This window comes from Lissotriton helveticus, chromosome 2_1, assembly GCF_964261635.1.
Source record: "Lissotriton helveticus chromosome 2_1, aLisHel1.1, whole genome shotgun sequence".
NCBI lineage: Eukaryota > Metazoa > Chordata > Amphibia > Caudata > Salamandridae > Lissotriton > Lissotriton helveticus.
Window position 1 is genome coordinate 108,833,354 of NC_136059.1, and position 13,538 is coordinate 108,846,891.

A 13,538-nucleotide genomic window follows, 5' to 3' on the forward strand; every position below is an offset into this window, starting at 1 on the left:
AGCTCAATGTGCAGCGCGACTTATGTAGCGGCCAGAGGGGGGCGTGGCCTCAGGGCAGTGGGCGTGGCCCGGCTTCCCGGCTGATGGCGGCAAATGGGCGATCTGACCCGCGGCAGCGTTTAGATCGGCTGCGCGGGGTGGACTTAAGCAAGATTCAGGAGGGGGAGTGCCCAGGAGCCATTGCAACACAGGTAAAAACAACAGTTATTTTCCAAATTAGTGATTAAAAACGAGCCAGCGTTCCTCCCGGCTTCCGCCTCAGGAGATGTCAATTAAGGCTAATGCGAGCTCAATGTGCAGCGCGACTTATGTAGCGGCCAGGGGGGGCGTGGCCTCAGGGCAGTGGGCGTGGCCCGGCTTCCCGGCTGATGGCGGCAAATGGGCGATCTGACCCGCGGCAGCGTTTAGATCGGCTGCGCGGGGTGGACTTAAGCAAGATTCAGGAGGGGGAGTACCCAGGAGCCAGTGCAACACAGGTAAAAACAACAGTTATTTTCCAAATTAGTGATTAAAAACGAGCGAGCGTTCCTCCCAGCTTCCGCCTCAGGAGATGTCAATTAGGGCTAATGCGAGCTCAATGTGCAGCGCGACTTATCTAGCGGCCAGGGGGGCGTGGCCTCAGGGCAGTGGGCGTGGCCCGGCTTCCCGGCTAATGGCGGCAAATGGGCGATCTGACCAGTGGCAGCGTTTAGATCGGCTGCGCGGGGTGGACTTAAGCAAGATTCAGGAGGGGGAGTGCCCAGGAGCCAGTGCAACACAGGTAAAAACAAGTTATATTCCAAATTAGTGATTAAAAACGAGCGAGCGTTCCTCCCGGCTTCCGCCTCAGGAGATGTCAATTAAGGCTAATGTGATCTCAATGTGCAGCGCGACTTATGTAGCGGCCAGGGGGGGGCGTGGCCTCAGGGCAGTGGGCGTGGCCCGGCTTCCCAGCTGATGACGGCAAATGGGCGATCTGACCCGCGGCAGCGTTTAGATCGGCTGCGCGGGGTGGACTTAAGCAAGATTCAGGAGGAGGAGTGCCCAGGAGCCAGTGCAACACAGGTAAAAACAACAGTTATTTTCCAAAGTAGTGGTTAAAAACGAGCGAGCGTTCCTCCCGGCTTCCGCCTCAGGAGATGTCAATTAAGGCTAATGCGAGCTCAATGTGCAGCGCGACTTATGTAGCGGCCAGATGGGGGCGTGGCCTCAGGGCAGTGGGCGTGGCCCTGCTTCCCGGCTGATGGCGGCAAATGGGCGATCTGACCCGCGGCAGCGTTTAGATCGGCTGCGCGGGGTGGACTTAAGCAAGAATTAGGAGGGGGAGTGCCCAGGAGCCATTGCAACACAGGTAAAAACAACAGTTATTTTCCAAATTAGTGATTAAAAACGAGCCAGCGTTCCTCCCGGCTTCCGCCTCAGGAGATGTCAATTAAGGCTAATGCGAGCTTAATGTGCAGCGCGACTTATGTAGCGGCCAGGGGGGGCATGGCCTCAGGGCAGTGGGCGTGGCCCGGCTTCCCGGCTGATGGCGGCAAATGGGCGATCTGACCCGCGGCAGCGTTTAGATCGGCTGCGCGGGGTGGACTTAAGCAAGATTCAGGAGGGGGAGTACCCAGGAGCCAGTGCAACACAGGTAAAAACAACAGTTATTTTCCAAATTAGTGATTAAAAATGAGCGAGCGTTCCTCCCGGCTTCCGCCTCGGGAGATGTCAATTAAGGCTAATGCGAGCTCAATGTGCAGCGCGACAGTTGCGAATCTGTAAATTTACCGATTCGGTAAATTATCCGATTCGGTAACTTTACCGATTCGGTAAATTTACCGAATCGGACGATTTTCGGTCTCCTACATCCCAAATGCTCAATACCGGTCGGTAACGGCCGAAAATACTGATTTTCGGCCGTTACCGACCGGTAAAGGGCTACCTACATCTGGCCCTTAGTCTTTAAACACTCAAACAGAACACTCTCTTACAAATCTCTCTACCTCCTTACCTACTCCTGGCCACTAAAAGATACTTTTGACCACCAATTTGGTCCTTACCACTCCAAAATGGCCTTCGTGGCACAGTTGCACAACCATCCTTCGCAATGCTTTAGGAGGAATTACCCTGTCACCTCTCAAAATCTATTCCTTGTCCACTGATAGTTCCATTCTCACCTCCCAAAAAGGTTTTAAATCATCTGTAATATTATCTTTCTTAGGCCAGCCCTTGCAAATATATTGTGATATCGCTTATAAATCCTTGTCTTTATGTTGTTCCTCCATCCACTCAGCTTTAGTGATTGCTGGTGCTCCAGAATCATGAACAAAAGTGATACTAAAATTCCCCTAAGAGTCATCCGCACAATCTTCTAATGGGACACGTAATCTTGATAAACAATCAGCCACAACATTGCTCTTGCCAGGTACATAAATGATCTTGTAAACATATTCTTTCATCCTCATAGACGTCCTAGCTAATCTGGCAGAGGCCCCTACACTGCCCTCAGTGGTTAAAATTTTCACCAGAGGTCGATGGTCTGTGCGAATGGTGAAAGTCTTGCCCCAGACAAAAGCAGAAACCCAGGCGCTGGCCAGTGCCTCCCTTTCTGTAATAGGATATTTACTTTCAGTTGGGGACAATGCTCTGAAAGCAAACAAAAGTATTCTCTCATACCTGTCACACTTTTTCTGCGATAAAACAGCACCCCTGACCCTTATCACTTGCATCAATAGTTAGGTAACATTCTTAGTTTGGGTCAAAACTACTTAATGCATTCACATTCTCTAAATCATCTTTGACAAGGGAAAACTCTGCTTCACATTCTGTCGACATTTCAAATTTTGCATTCTTCTTGAGGAGGGAGCGTATATTATACACTCTGCTGGCAAAAGTTTGAATACATTTGGCACAATATTCGGCCATGCCAAAAAAAGATCTCACCTCCTCTTTCGTAGAAGTAGCTGGAGAATCAACAATGGCATTTATCAATGATGGCTTGGGTTTCACACCATCTTCACCTATAATATGTTCTAGGTAAGACACGCTCCTTTGCGCAAACTTGCATTTACTAAATTCTACTATCCTATCTATTCCTTGTAAAACTTCCAACACATCATTCAAAATCTGATCATGTTCTTCTTTGCAACCAGCAGCAACTAAAATATAGTCTTGAAAGAAACTCACGCCCCTCATTTTGCCAAACAGTCTATGCATCAGTCGCTAAAAAAACCTCAGCGGCTGAGGCAAGGCCGAAAGGCATACGCCTGAATTGGTAACACCCAAACGGGGTTATGAAAGCAGTTTGTTTCCTTGACTCAGGTGAGAGTATGACCTGATGGTAAGTTGCTGATAAATCAATGGTGGAAAACCAAGTCGCCCCTTTAAGTGAAGAAGCCATTTCGTTGATCTTGGGTAAGGGAAACTTTTCAATCACAATATTATCATTTAAGTGGCGCAGATCAATGCACACACAGATTTTTCCATTGGATTTGTACGTGATCACCACCAGAGAACTCCACTCTGAGCTCTCCACTTCTTCAATCACACCATTTTCCCTTAAGTTCTTTAACTCTTTATTAACCTCAACCCTTACCAACGTAGAAACTGGTCTAGCTTTGTGCAACTTGCGTTCAGCATCTTTCTAAGTACTATAGTGTGTTTGAACCGCTTAAGTGCACCTAAATCTTTTCCAAAATCTCCTGGAAGTTTTCTAACCAGGACGTCTCCCAACTTACTGGTTTCATCAACCACTAGCACTTTTTCTTCACTATTCGGGTCAAGGATGATATGTAGTTTCTTCTGATCCATCCAACCCAGTACTGATGGACCAAGTTTTCCCACATACCATTTTCCTATTGCTGACCTCCCTATAAATAGAAAGGTAAACCATCTGAAACCCAATATATTGATTTTATCACCAGTGAAACTTACAGGGTTAGCATATGTGGGGTATAACTGGTGTCCTATTATCTTCACACATTTATTTTTCCCCATTTCTTCATTCACTATCGTATAGAGTGATCCCGAATCAGCGAACATGTTGACTGATATTTCTCCCATTGATTTCTCACATATAGGCTTACTTTTAAGGGAATTGTCTGAAACATTCAAAACCAAGTTCCCCTGCAAAGTTTTCACACCACTCCAGTTGTTACTTTCATTCTCAACCTCTACATCCGTACCATCCTCTTCATCCCACACATATTTGATATTATTTGTCCTTCTCCGACACATTTTACTAAAATGGCCCATCAAACCACAAATGCCACACTTCTTTCTTGCAGCAGGGCAATTTTTGCTGTAAGCCAAATGTTCCTTGCTATAACATCGGTAACATCTTCATTCCTCTAGTTTCCTCTCTCACCATGTATCCCTCTGTTGTAGACTCTGACTACGACCCATAGTATATTGATATTGATTCCTACTCGCAGTTTGTATTTTGAAAACTCCTGCTGAATCCTTCTCGATTCTTTGACCACATTGGCACATTTCCCAGACATTTCAGCTTTTCTCAAAATAGCTAAAACATCGTCCAGTGGTGCATCCCCATTGACCCACAAACAATCTTGGATGGGAGAATTATTATGCATTACTAATTGATCGCGGATAAGGTTGTCATGTAAATTCCCAAATTTACAGTCAATTGCCAATTTTTTAAGATCATTCCCCAGTCATCAACAAGTTCTTCTTTGTTTTGTTTCCTTTGTAAAAATCTATGACATGCCACACCAATACAAACTTTGGGGGCAAAGTATTCGTCTAGGTCTTTTAAGGCCAATTCAAATACATTAATATCTTCACTGCATGTAATTTTAGGTATGCGGGTATTCGTTTTTAATCCGACTGGTCCAAGCGAATTATGCAAAAGTCTTTTCATATGATCAGGTTTCATTTTACCAGCTTCATCACAGCTTTAATATAATTGACAAAATAATCATTCCACTCCAACCTGTTGCCCAGAATGGGTGTGGAGAACTTGCTGTATAGTATTTTAGGACCCTAGTGTAATATTCCAGATTCATGCTCTTAAATAGGTATAAATTACCTTGTCCTTATATAGATAGGCATACAAATCATAACCATATTTAGACATGGCCGATCCAGTCCAAATACGGCTTGGCTACTTCCACTAGTTCCGAAAAGCCACAACGATTTCTTGGAAACTGGGCTTCAACAGTTAGGGACTTCCCCTTGCTTGAATATTAATTTGTCCAAGAACTCATGAAGTTTTCAAAGAACTATGACTCTTTGATGACGTTATTATGTCCAACTGTACGTCAAAGTCGGCACCTTCAAGGTATAAATATGCCCACACTTGCCATAGCAAACACACGGTGGTTTGGAGCAGTTCGACTATCTACTTGCCTGACTCATATTGCTACAGCAAGTGCCGAAGGAAGCCGACACTCCAGCAGATGCATGAGAGAGTCCCTCTCTTTTCTCTTGCCGAGAAATCTAGCTCCAGTGTTTCCAAGCTCCCCTTGCGGGGTGTTGGGAAATCGAGTCCGGAGACAGATAGATACCAGACCTCCTTCATTCTAAACCAAGGTACGGAGCTGATTAGACCCTAAGAGAAATCTTGGATAGATTCTTGGCAAAAGAATCCTAAACTTATGCTACACCACACTTACTTCTTCTCTCGTACTAGGCTTAGGTTGGGTACATCGGGGTAGGCGTATTTTAGAAGCACCAGTTGAGTACTTTTAGTCTTTATTTATTTATGTATGTATTTTATGGCTTAGAAACCATATCATGCTTTTACAGTATTATTTTATGATACTCTTCTTGCTGCATGCATTATACTTTACATCCAGTATTACGATTGTAGCAGTTCATTTCTTCTGCATGAGAAAGTTGAATAAATATTTTTATTAAAAACTCCTGTCTCTCTATATCTTTACCCCTCTGGTGAAACGAAGCATGCACGAATGACTGAGTAAAATATCTATGTATTGTTTCCACGACTCTGAAGATCAGTTTTATCTTGGGGAAACAAAGTTGTCATGTTTTTGCGGTTGTTAGAAACTAATCCCTTCTTGTGAATTCGAGAAAGTTTCTAATGACCTCTGAGCTAGCTGGCACTCACAATTAAGTCCAATATATTCGATAGAGACCTAATAGATATAAGTCCTACATCACATCTATAGAATATATTATTCCAATGCGCAGAGCCTATTGGGAATATATGAACTACACTACATGGTGCCCAATGTTTGTTAAGGCCCTAATATAATGCTATATACTAGAGTAGCTCAGTTATGCTTTTCACAGAGACCCCTTTTTCCCGTAAAATACTCCAATAGACGTCTGGAGTGGGTTAAAGGATAAAATATCCCCCATAACTGAGTAGGACGAAAATCCTATGTATTAGTTTTTGGTTTCATTCAAAGTTGAAGGATACTGTGTTCCAAAATATTGTGCAACTTATCTTTGTTTCCTTGAAACTTGCTCTGCAAACTTTCAGTCAACAAAATGATGAATAGTGATGAGGAAAACGGTGGAGATGCATTAATTGCAAACCAACCGAGTTTAAATTTTTCAGGTTTCCAAGAAACCGGTGCGAATGCTATAATCATCCCCGAAAATGTACGGAAAACAATCGCTCTAAAGCTTATACAAAATGGCCTATCATCAAGAGGTGGTGGGGTAATATTTATCATAGAGGCACACGTATATCGGCAGACAGAGGTATTCTTGTGATGGTATGTGTTATAGCCATGTAATTTGGTAAGTGTCTCTTTAAGACATAGAATGTATTTGCCTAGTGAATCTATTTTAGTAGGTTCTTTTTTGTTAATGTTATTGAAGCTTTGACAGTTGACCAGTGACTGTTTTGTGGCTGGGGTTCATTAAATCCGGCTTGAAGAGGAAACCTGCTTATGCCTGTTTTATTTATGTGTGGAAGACACCACATTATTTTGGCGACGATGGAACAAGAACCCAGAACCTCAACACAAAGGAAAGTGTAATTTTCACCTCTCCTCCAGCGGCTGTAATTCTACGAAGTGAAGCGTTGACTTCCCAGCGGCAGTTAACTGGAGAAAACGACACCCGATATTGGGTTATTGGAGAGGAGCATGGTGGGAGGTTTATTTTGCTGAACGGAAAGGATTTAAAGGAATAAACAACCTGTAAATTGAAAAGGAGTAAGCCGTCCGTGTGCGCGAGAGATTTGAAATCACTGGAGCGCAAATAAAAAAACAAGGAACGTGCGTTCCAGTGACGGGAGGAGTCACGTTAGGAATAAGAAGTGCGCACAGTTACGGCCTTACGGCAGTGACAATGTGTTAGACGCATGCGTTTCACTGACGTAGAAGTGACGCTCTCAGGATTGTAACGCATAGCCTGAGAAATGAATGTCTCCTAGCAAAAAATAAAAAAATAAAAAAATCGGAAAGCTTCTCGTTGGAAAAGCACTCGGGAAACGTATGAGAGGAGAAATCATAAACACTTAGGAAACAAACGTGGAAGGATGTTCATTACAAAAAGACTTGGGTTAGTTTGCTGACTTTCTTTTAACCTGAGTTTATGGATATTTGTCATTAAATTATTTGATTTAAGCTGGTTTAGAGTGGACAGAGGTTAAGAGAAAACAGAAAATAAATATATTTATTTAAGTTTTTTTTTTTTTTTAAAAGAGAAGAAGAGTATACAAATAAAACACACTTTTGTGGAAACATAAATTAAACAAATGCAGAATGTAACTCAACCTGCCTTTTTTTAACAAGTCCAGGAGAAGAACCCAATGGAAAATGGAAAAAATGGAAGAACATTTTTGGAAACTAAGCTAGGGTTTGTGGAACAAATCTTAGTGCAGAACGCAAACATTCGTTATTATTACATTGTTTAGGAGGTGAAGGGCAAGATGTTCTGGAGCATTTGCCTGAGCTGAGTGCAGCAGAGCAAAGGAACTTGAATGAATATGAGATAGCTATACTTCAACTTGATAGACACTATTTACCAAGACTAAGCACAATAATGGAGAGATACCATTTTGGGTTACCTGAACAAAAAAAAGACGAATCCGTTGAGGAATATGTTTTGGCATTAAGAAAATTAGCATCCTCGTGCAATTTTGGACAAATCCTGGAGGAAAGGATCAGGGATCAATTTGTTTTGAGGTGCGCACATGAAGAAATACGGAAGGAACTTTCGCTAAAAGATGAGCCTCCTCTGGAAGAAGTTCTGGTTATTGCAATGCAAGTTGAACACGTGACCAAATGTGTGGAAGAATTAAAAGGTGCAAAGGAGAAAGTGTCAGATGTGGAGACTAAAGCAGAATCTAAAGTTGAAGAAGTTGTGTGTCAAGTTAAAAGACAAGATAATATCAATTCAGGAAAAAACAATACGTCATCTTATGTTGCAAGCTCAAGTCCAAGTAACAGATTTACATGTTTTAGATGTGGGCAATTTGGTCATCTGACGAAATCACCAAGTTGCCCTGCATTAAGGTCTGTGTGTAATACATGTGGGAGAAGAGATCATTTTGCAAAATGTTGTAAGACAAAAATGTTTAGAGGGGATGGTACAACAAAAAGGTGGTCACAACCACAAGTCAAAACTGTGGCTTTTCAAGTGAATGGGTGTTCATTAGAACATCCCTCACATTTAGTTAATTTTGAAAATGAAATGGTTAATTTTAAATTTGATTCGTGTTCACAGATTACCATGATTGATGAGAAGGTATACTTGCAGAAGTTTACAGGCACAGTGAAATTGTTAAAAAGGGACATAAATCCATTGGGTTATGGAAGTAAACCTATCGAGTTGTTGGGATATTTTATGGCACATATTGATATGGGGAGTAGAATAACTGTAGGGAAAATTTATGTGGCTAAAAAAGGAGATTCTTTATTGGGTTGGCCACATCAACAAGAGCTTTGTGTAAAGCTCAATCCCAATGCTTCGCCACAAGTGCAAGTTCAGAAGGTGGATGATGTGTCCTTTCACTTTGCTGATCAATTTCCTGAAGTTTTTAAAGATAGTTTGGGATGCTTAAAAGGCTACAAACACCATATTAGATTAAAAGGGAATGCTGTTCCTGTTGTTGCGAAAGTGAGGAGAATTCCTCTATCCGAACAAGATAGTGTACAAAAGGAAATAGAAAAACTTATCAATAACGACATCATTGAGCCTGTGGAAGCCACTGAGTGGTTGTCTCCAGTGGTTATTGCTAAAAAACCTTCAGGGGAGATTTGTCTTTGCATTGACTTGCGCTCTTTAAATAAAGAAGTTGTGGTAGACAGGTTTCCTTTGCCAAACATTGATGAAATGGTTGGAACATTGGAAGGTGCGAAATATCTTACATCACTTGATTTAGCCTCAGCCGACCATCAGGTTGAGTTAGATGAGGTTTCACAGGAGTTAACTGCTATCGTTACACCGATGGGTACATTTAAATATAAGAGAATGTCTTTCGGCCTCATTTCAGCAGCCTCTGTGTTTCAACGTATTATGGCTAAAATTCTCAAAGGGTTGATTGGAGTAAGATGCTATCAAGATGACTTGTTAATCTTTGGCAATGATATTTTGGAACATAATAAACGTGTGTGTGCTGTTTTGAATTGTTTGAGTGTGGCAGGCTTACCACTAAAAAAAGAGAAGTGTAAATTTTGTGTAGAGGAAGTCAATTATCTTGGACATCGTATAACGTGTGAAGGGGTTTTTCCTAAAAGAGAGTTGGTTGATTCTATTGACAAGATTTCTGAACCGCTTAATAAGGATGAGCTTCTTTCTTTTCTTGGAATGGTAGAATTTTATGGGAAATTAATTACGAATTTTGCAGATAAAACTCATAATTTAAGAAGACTGACTGCGAAGAATGTGGTGTTTGACTGGTCAAGTGAGTGCAGGAATGAGTTTGAATGTATAAAAGAGGAATTAAAGAAAGCACCGTCTCTTCACACATTTATTCCAGGACTTCCTACCTTTTTGTTCACAGATGCTAGTGATAAGGGACTTGGTACTGATTTGATACAAAAGAAGAATGCAAAAGAGTCATAAATTGCATTTGCTTCAAGATGTTTAAGGGGTTCAGAGTTGAACTATTCGGTAATTGAGAAAGAATCATTAGCAATTTTTGGGCACTGAGAAAATTCCGGAATTTGATTTGGGGTACTAAGGTGTGTGTAATGTCAGATCACAAGCCATTAAAAGAGGTATTTTTAAAGAAAGGTTTAGACGCAATATCATCTAGGATCAGAAGATGGATCATCTCTTTACAGGAATTTGATTTTGATGTACAATATATTCCGGGTGTGGACAATAAAACAGCTGACTGTTTGTCTAGGTTAGTAGATAGGGATTGTGTAAATAGTGAGGATTTAAGTGAAATAGAGGAAGAAATTAATGTTTGTGAAATCACTGAAGGTGCTGTTGATGAGTCTGAGTGGAAGAAATAATTAGAAAAGGATGAAGAGTTAATCATGGTCATGGGTTTGTTGAAGGAAAAAATAAAGGTTAACTAAACCCTGGTCTCTTGTGGGTGAAGAACTTTCTGTAACTAATGAAATGTTAACCAGGGGTACCAGACTAGTTCCCCCTTCTGGTATAAGAAAAAAATGATGCGCATGCAATTTTGGTGGCCTGGCATGGATCTGGAGATTGAGAGGATGGTCAGGGATTGTGTTGAGTGTTGCGCAAGTGACAAAGTTCTTAAGACAGAGCACATTCCTATGGTCTGTAGAGAGTTAACTTGTTATCCTTGGGATTGAGGTTGCCATGGATATTCTTGGTCCCCTTACTGGTGTCTCAGATACTCCTTATTTGATTGTTCTTATTGATTTATACTCAAGGTGGATAGAGGTGTCTGCTGTTAGGGATGTTACTTCATATTCGGTTATCAAGTTCTTAGAAGGGATATTCAAGAGAGAAAGTTTTCCAAATAGCATTTTGACCGATAATGGCCCACAATTTTGCTCAAGTTTATTTGAAAGGTTTTTGGAAAAGTGTGGTATTATTCATAAAAGATGCTCTTTGTATCATCCCGAGACGAATGGAGCAGTGGAACGTTTTAATAAAAATCTTAAAGAGTGCATACAGTTGGCAAGAGTGAATGGTATGAGTTGGAAGATTGCTCTTCAGGACAGGATTAATGCTTATCGTTGTTCTCCTCACTCCACCACGGGAAGATCTCCTTTTGAATTGTTTAAAGGAAGAATTCCTAACGCATTGTGGTGTCCTGGATGGATGAAGTTAAATAAAGGTCTAGTAGATAATAATTTAGGATTATGGAGAGAAAGAGAGTTGGGTAAACAATTGAGAAGGAAAGAATATTTTGACGAAATAAAATGTGTACAACATCAGGAGATCAAAGTTGGTGATTTTGTAAAAATAAAATTACCGGTTGGTTGTAAACCCTGGTCTAAATACACAAATGTCAGACCTGTGGTCAAGGTATTCAAGAATGCTATAAAAACACAAGATGGGAGGATTTGGAACAAAAGTCGAGTTGTTGTTAAGCATCCTGTGGTTACCCAAAATGGTTGTGGTATTGAGAAAAATGTATACAATTCTAGCAATTTCTCTGTCAATAGGTCTAACCCTGCTTTGGGTGTTTGTAAAAGAAGTCATAGAATACGCAGGCCTCCGGCCTACATGAAGGATTACGTTTAATTTGTTTTATTTTATTTTTTATTTTGTTATTTTATGTACTCTTTCTTCTTGCTGTTTTATTTTGTTGAGAAGGAAGATATGTGATGGTATGTGTTATAGCCATGTCATTTGGTAAGTGTCTCTTTAAGACATAGAATGTATTTGCCTAGTAATTCTATTTTAGTAGGTTCTGATTGTTAATGTTATTGAAGCTTTGACAGTTGACCAGTGACTGTTTTGTGGCTGGGGTTCATTAAATCCGGCTTGAAGAGGAAACCTGCTTATGCCTGTTTTATTTATGTGTGGAAGACACCACAATTCTATTCATGGATTATCTTCCCTGAAGCAAATGAAATGAAATGAAATGAAATGAAATGAAAAATTGCATTTGTATAGCGCATAACTGCCCTGAGGCCTCGCAGCGCTTGAAGATAAAATGGTTTAGCGCAGACTCAGAGCAGATCAGCAGGATTTAGCAAACAAATGCGTTTTCAAGGCCTTTCTGAACGAGAGGAGGTTGCTATTTCCTCGGATGGCAAAGGGGAGGGCGTTCCAAAGTCTGGTCGCCGAATGGGAAAAAGAACGGCCACCCCCAACGGGCTTTATTAATTTTAGAGGAGGTGGCCAACTGCAGAGTACCCGACCGAAGGGGGCGTGTAGGGACATAAGGCGTGACCAGAGGGTGCAGAATCGCTGGGCCTACACGATGAAAGGATTTGTGCATAATGCACAGAGCTTTAAACTGCACTCTGGCAGTCATTGGGAGCCAATGGAGGTCCCTCAGAGCCTTCCTCGCCGACTGCCGACGGGACAGATTGAACAGTAGGCGGGCGCACAGTTTTGTGTGACCTGGAGCCTCTGAAGAACCGAAGCCGGTGCTCCCAGGTAGAGAGCGTTCCCATAATCCAGGCGAGAGAGAATCAGGGCCTGGACCATGATCCTCCTCGCCTGGAAAGGGAACAAAGGGAGCACCCGCCGGAGCATCCTCATGAGTCCGAAGCAAGTGGCCGCAGTCTTAGTAGCCTGGACCGAGAAATCAAGGGCGGTGTCAAGCCAGATCCCGAGGCTCTTTATCTGGGACTTGGGGACAGGAGGAGCGCCAAGACATGGTGGCCAGACGGGTGCAAGAGCAGAAGGGGAGGGATTTCCGAGGAGAATGATGTCTGTCTTCTCCCCGTTAAGCTTGAGACAGGAGGCTTGCATCCAACTGGCAACAGCCTCTAGACAGGGGCCTAAGGTGTTGGATGATCCATCAGCGTGGTCTAACGAGACCACCAGCTGCGTATCATCCGCGTAGGTGACTATACGCACACCAAAGGGATGGACTATCCTGTCCAGAGGCTCCATGTAGGCGTTAAAGAGGGTCGGGCTCAGGGAGGAGCCCTGAGGGACCCCACACCTGAGAGGATGTTTAGGAGAGACTATCTCACCCTCGAAGACCCGGAAAAAGCGCTCACTCAGAAAGGAGGTGAGCCAGTCCAGAGCCGCGCCCGACACGCCCATGCCCGCCAGTCGGTGTACTAGCGTGGCATGGTTCACCGTGTCGAACGCGGCGCTAAGGTCTAACAAGATAATGGCCACCTTTCCTCCCCAATCCAAAGTCATTCTTGCTTCCTCTGTGACCGCCAACATGGCGGTTTCTGTGCCATGCTGAGGGCGAAAACCTGTCTGGGAGGCACGCAACAGACAGTTGGACTCCAAATAGTCTGTTAAGATATTGTTGGCGTGCCTCTCCAGCAGTTTACTCAGCCAGGGAAGCAACGAAATGGGACGGTAGTTGGACAAGTTGTTTTGGTCCAAGGAGGGTTTCTTGAGAAGCGCCCTCACCATGGCACACTTCCAAGCAAGCGGGACCGACCTGGACACAATAGAGGTGTTTAAAGCTTCCAGGATAACAGGACGAATAACGTCCAGTGCCTTGACAAGGATCCGGGGGGGTGCCGGGTCATTAGGAGAGCCGGAAGAAACTTTGGAGATTA

The 13,538-nt window shown here is 42.8% G+C and overlaps 1 protein-coding gene across 2 annotated transcripts in view; it reads left to right on the plus strand.

Annotated features, from left to right (window-relative positions):
- LOC144817770 (N-acetyltransferase 8F1-like) overlaps positions 1 to 13,538 on the plus strand; it is a 96,670-nt gene that overhangs the window by 50,977 nt on the left and 32,155 nt on the right. The window lies entirely within an intron of this gene.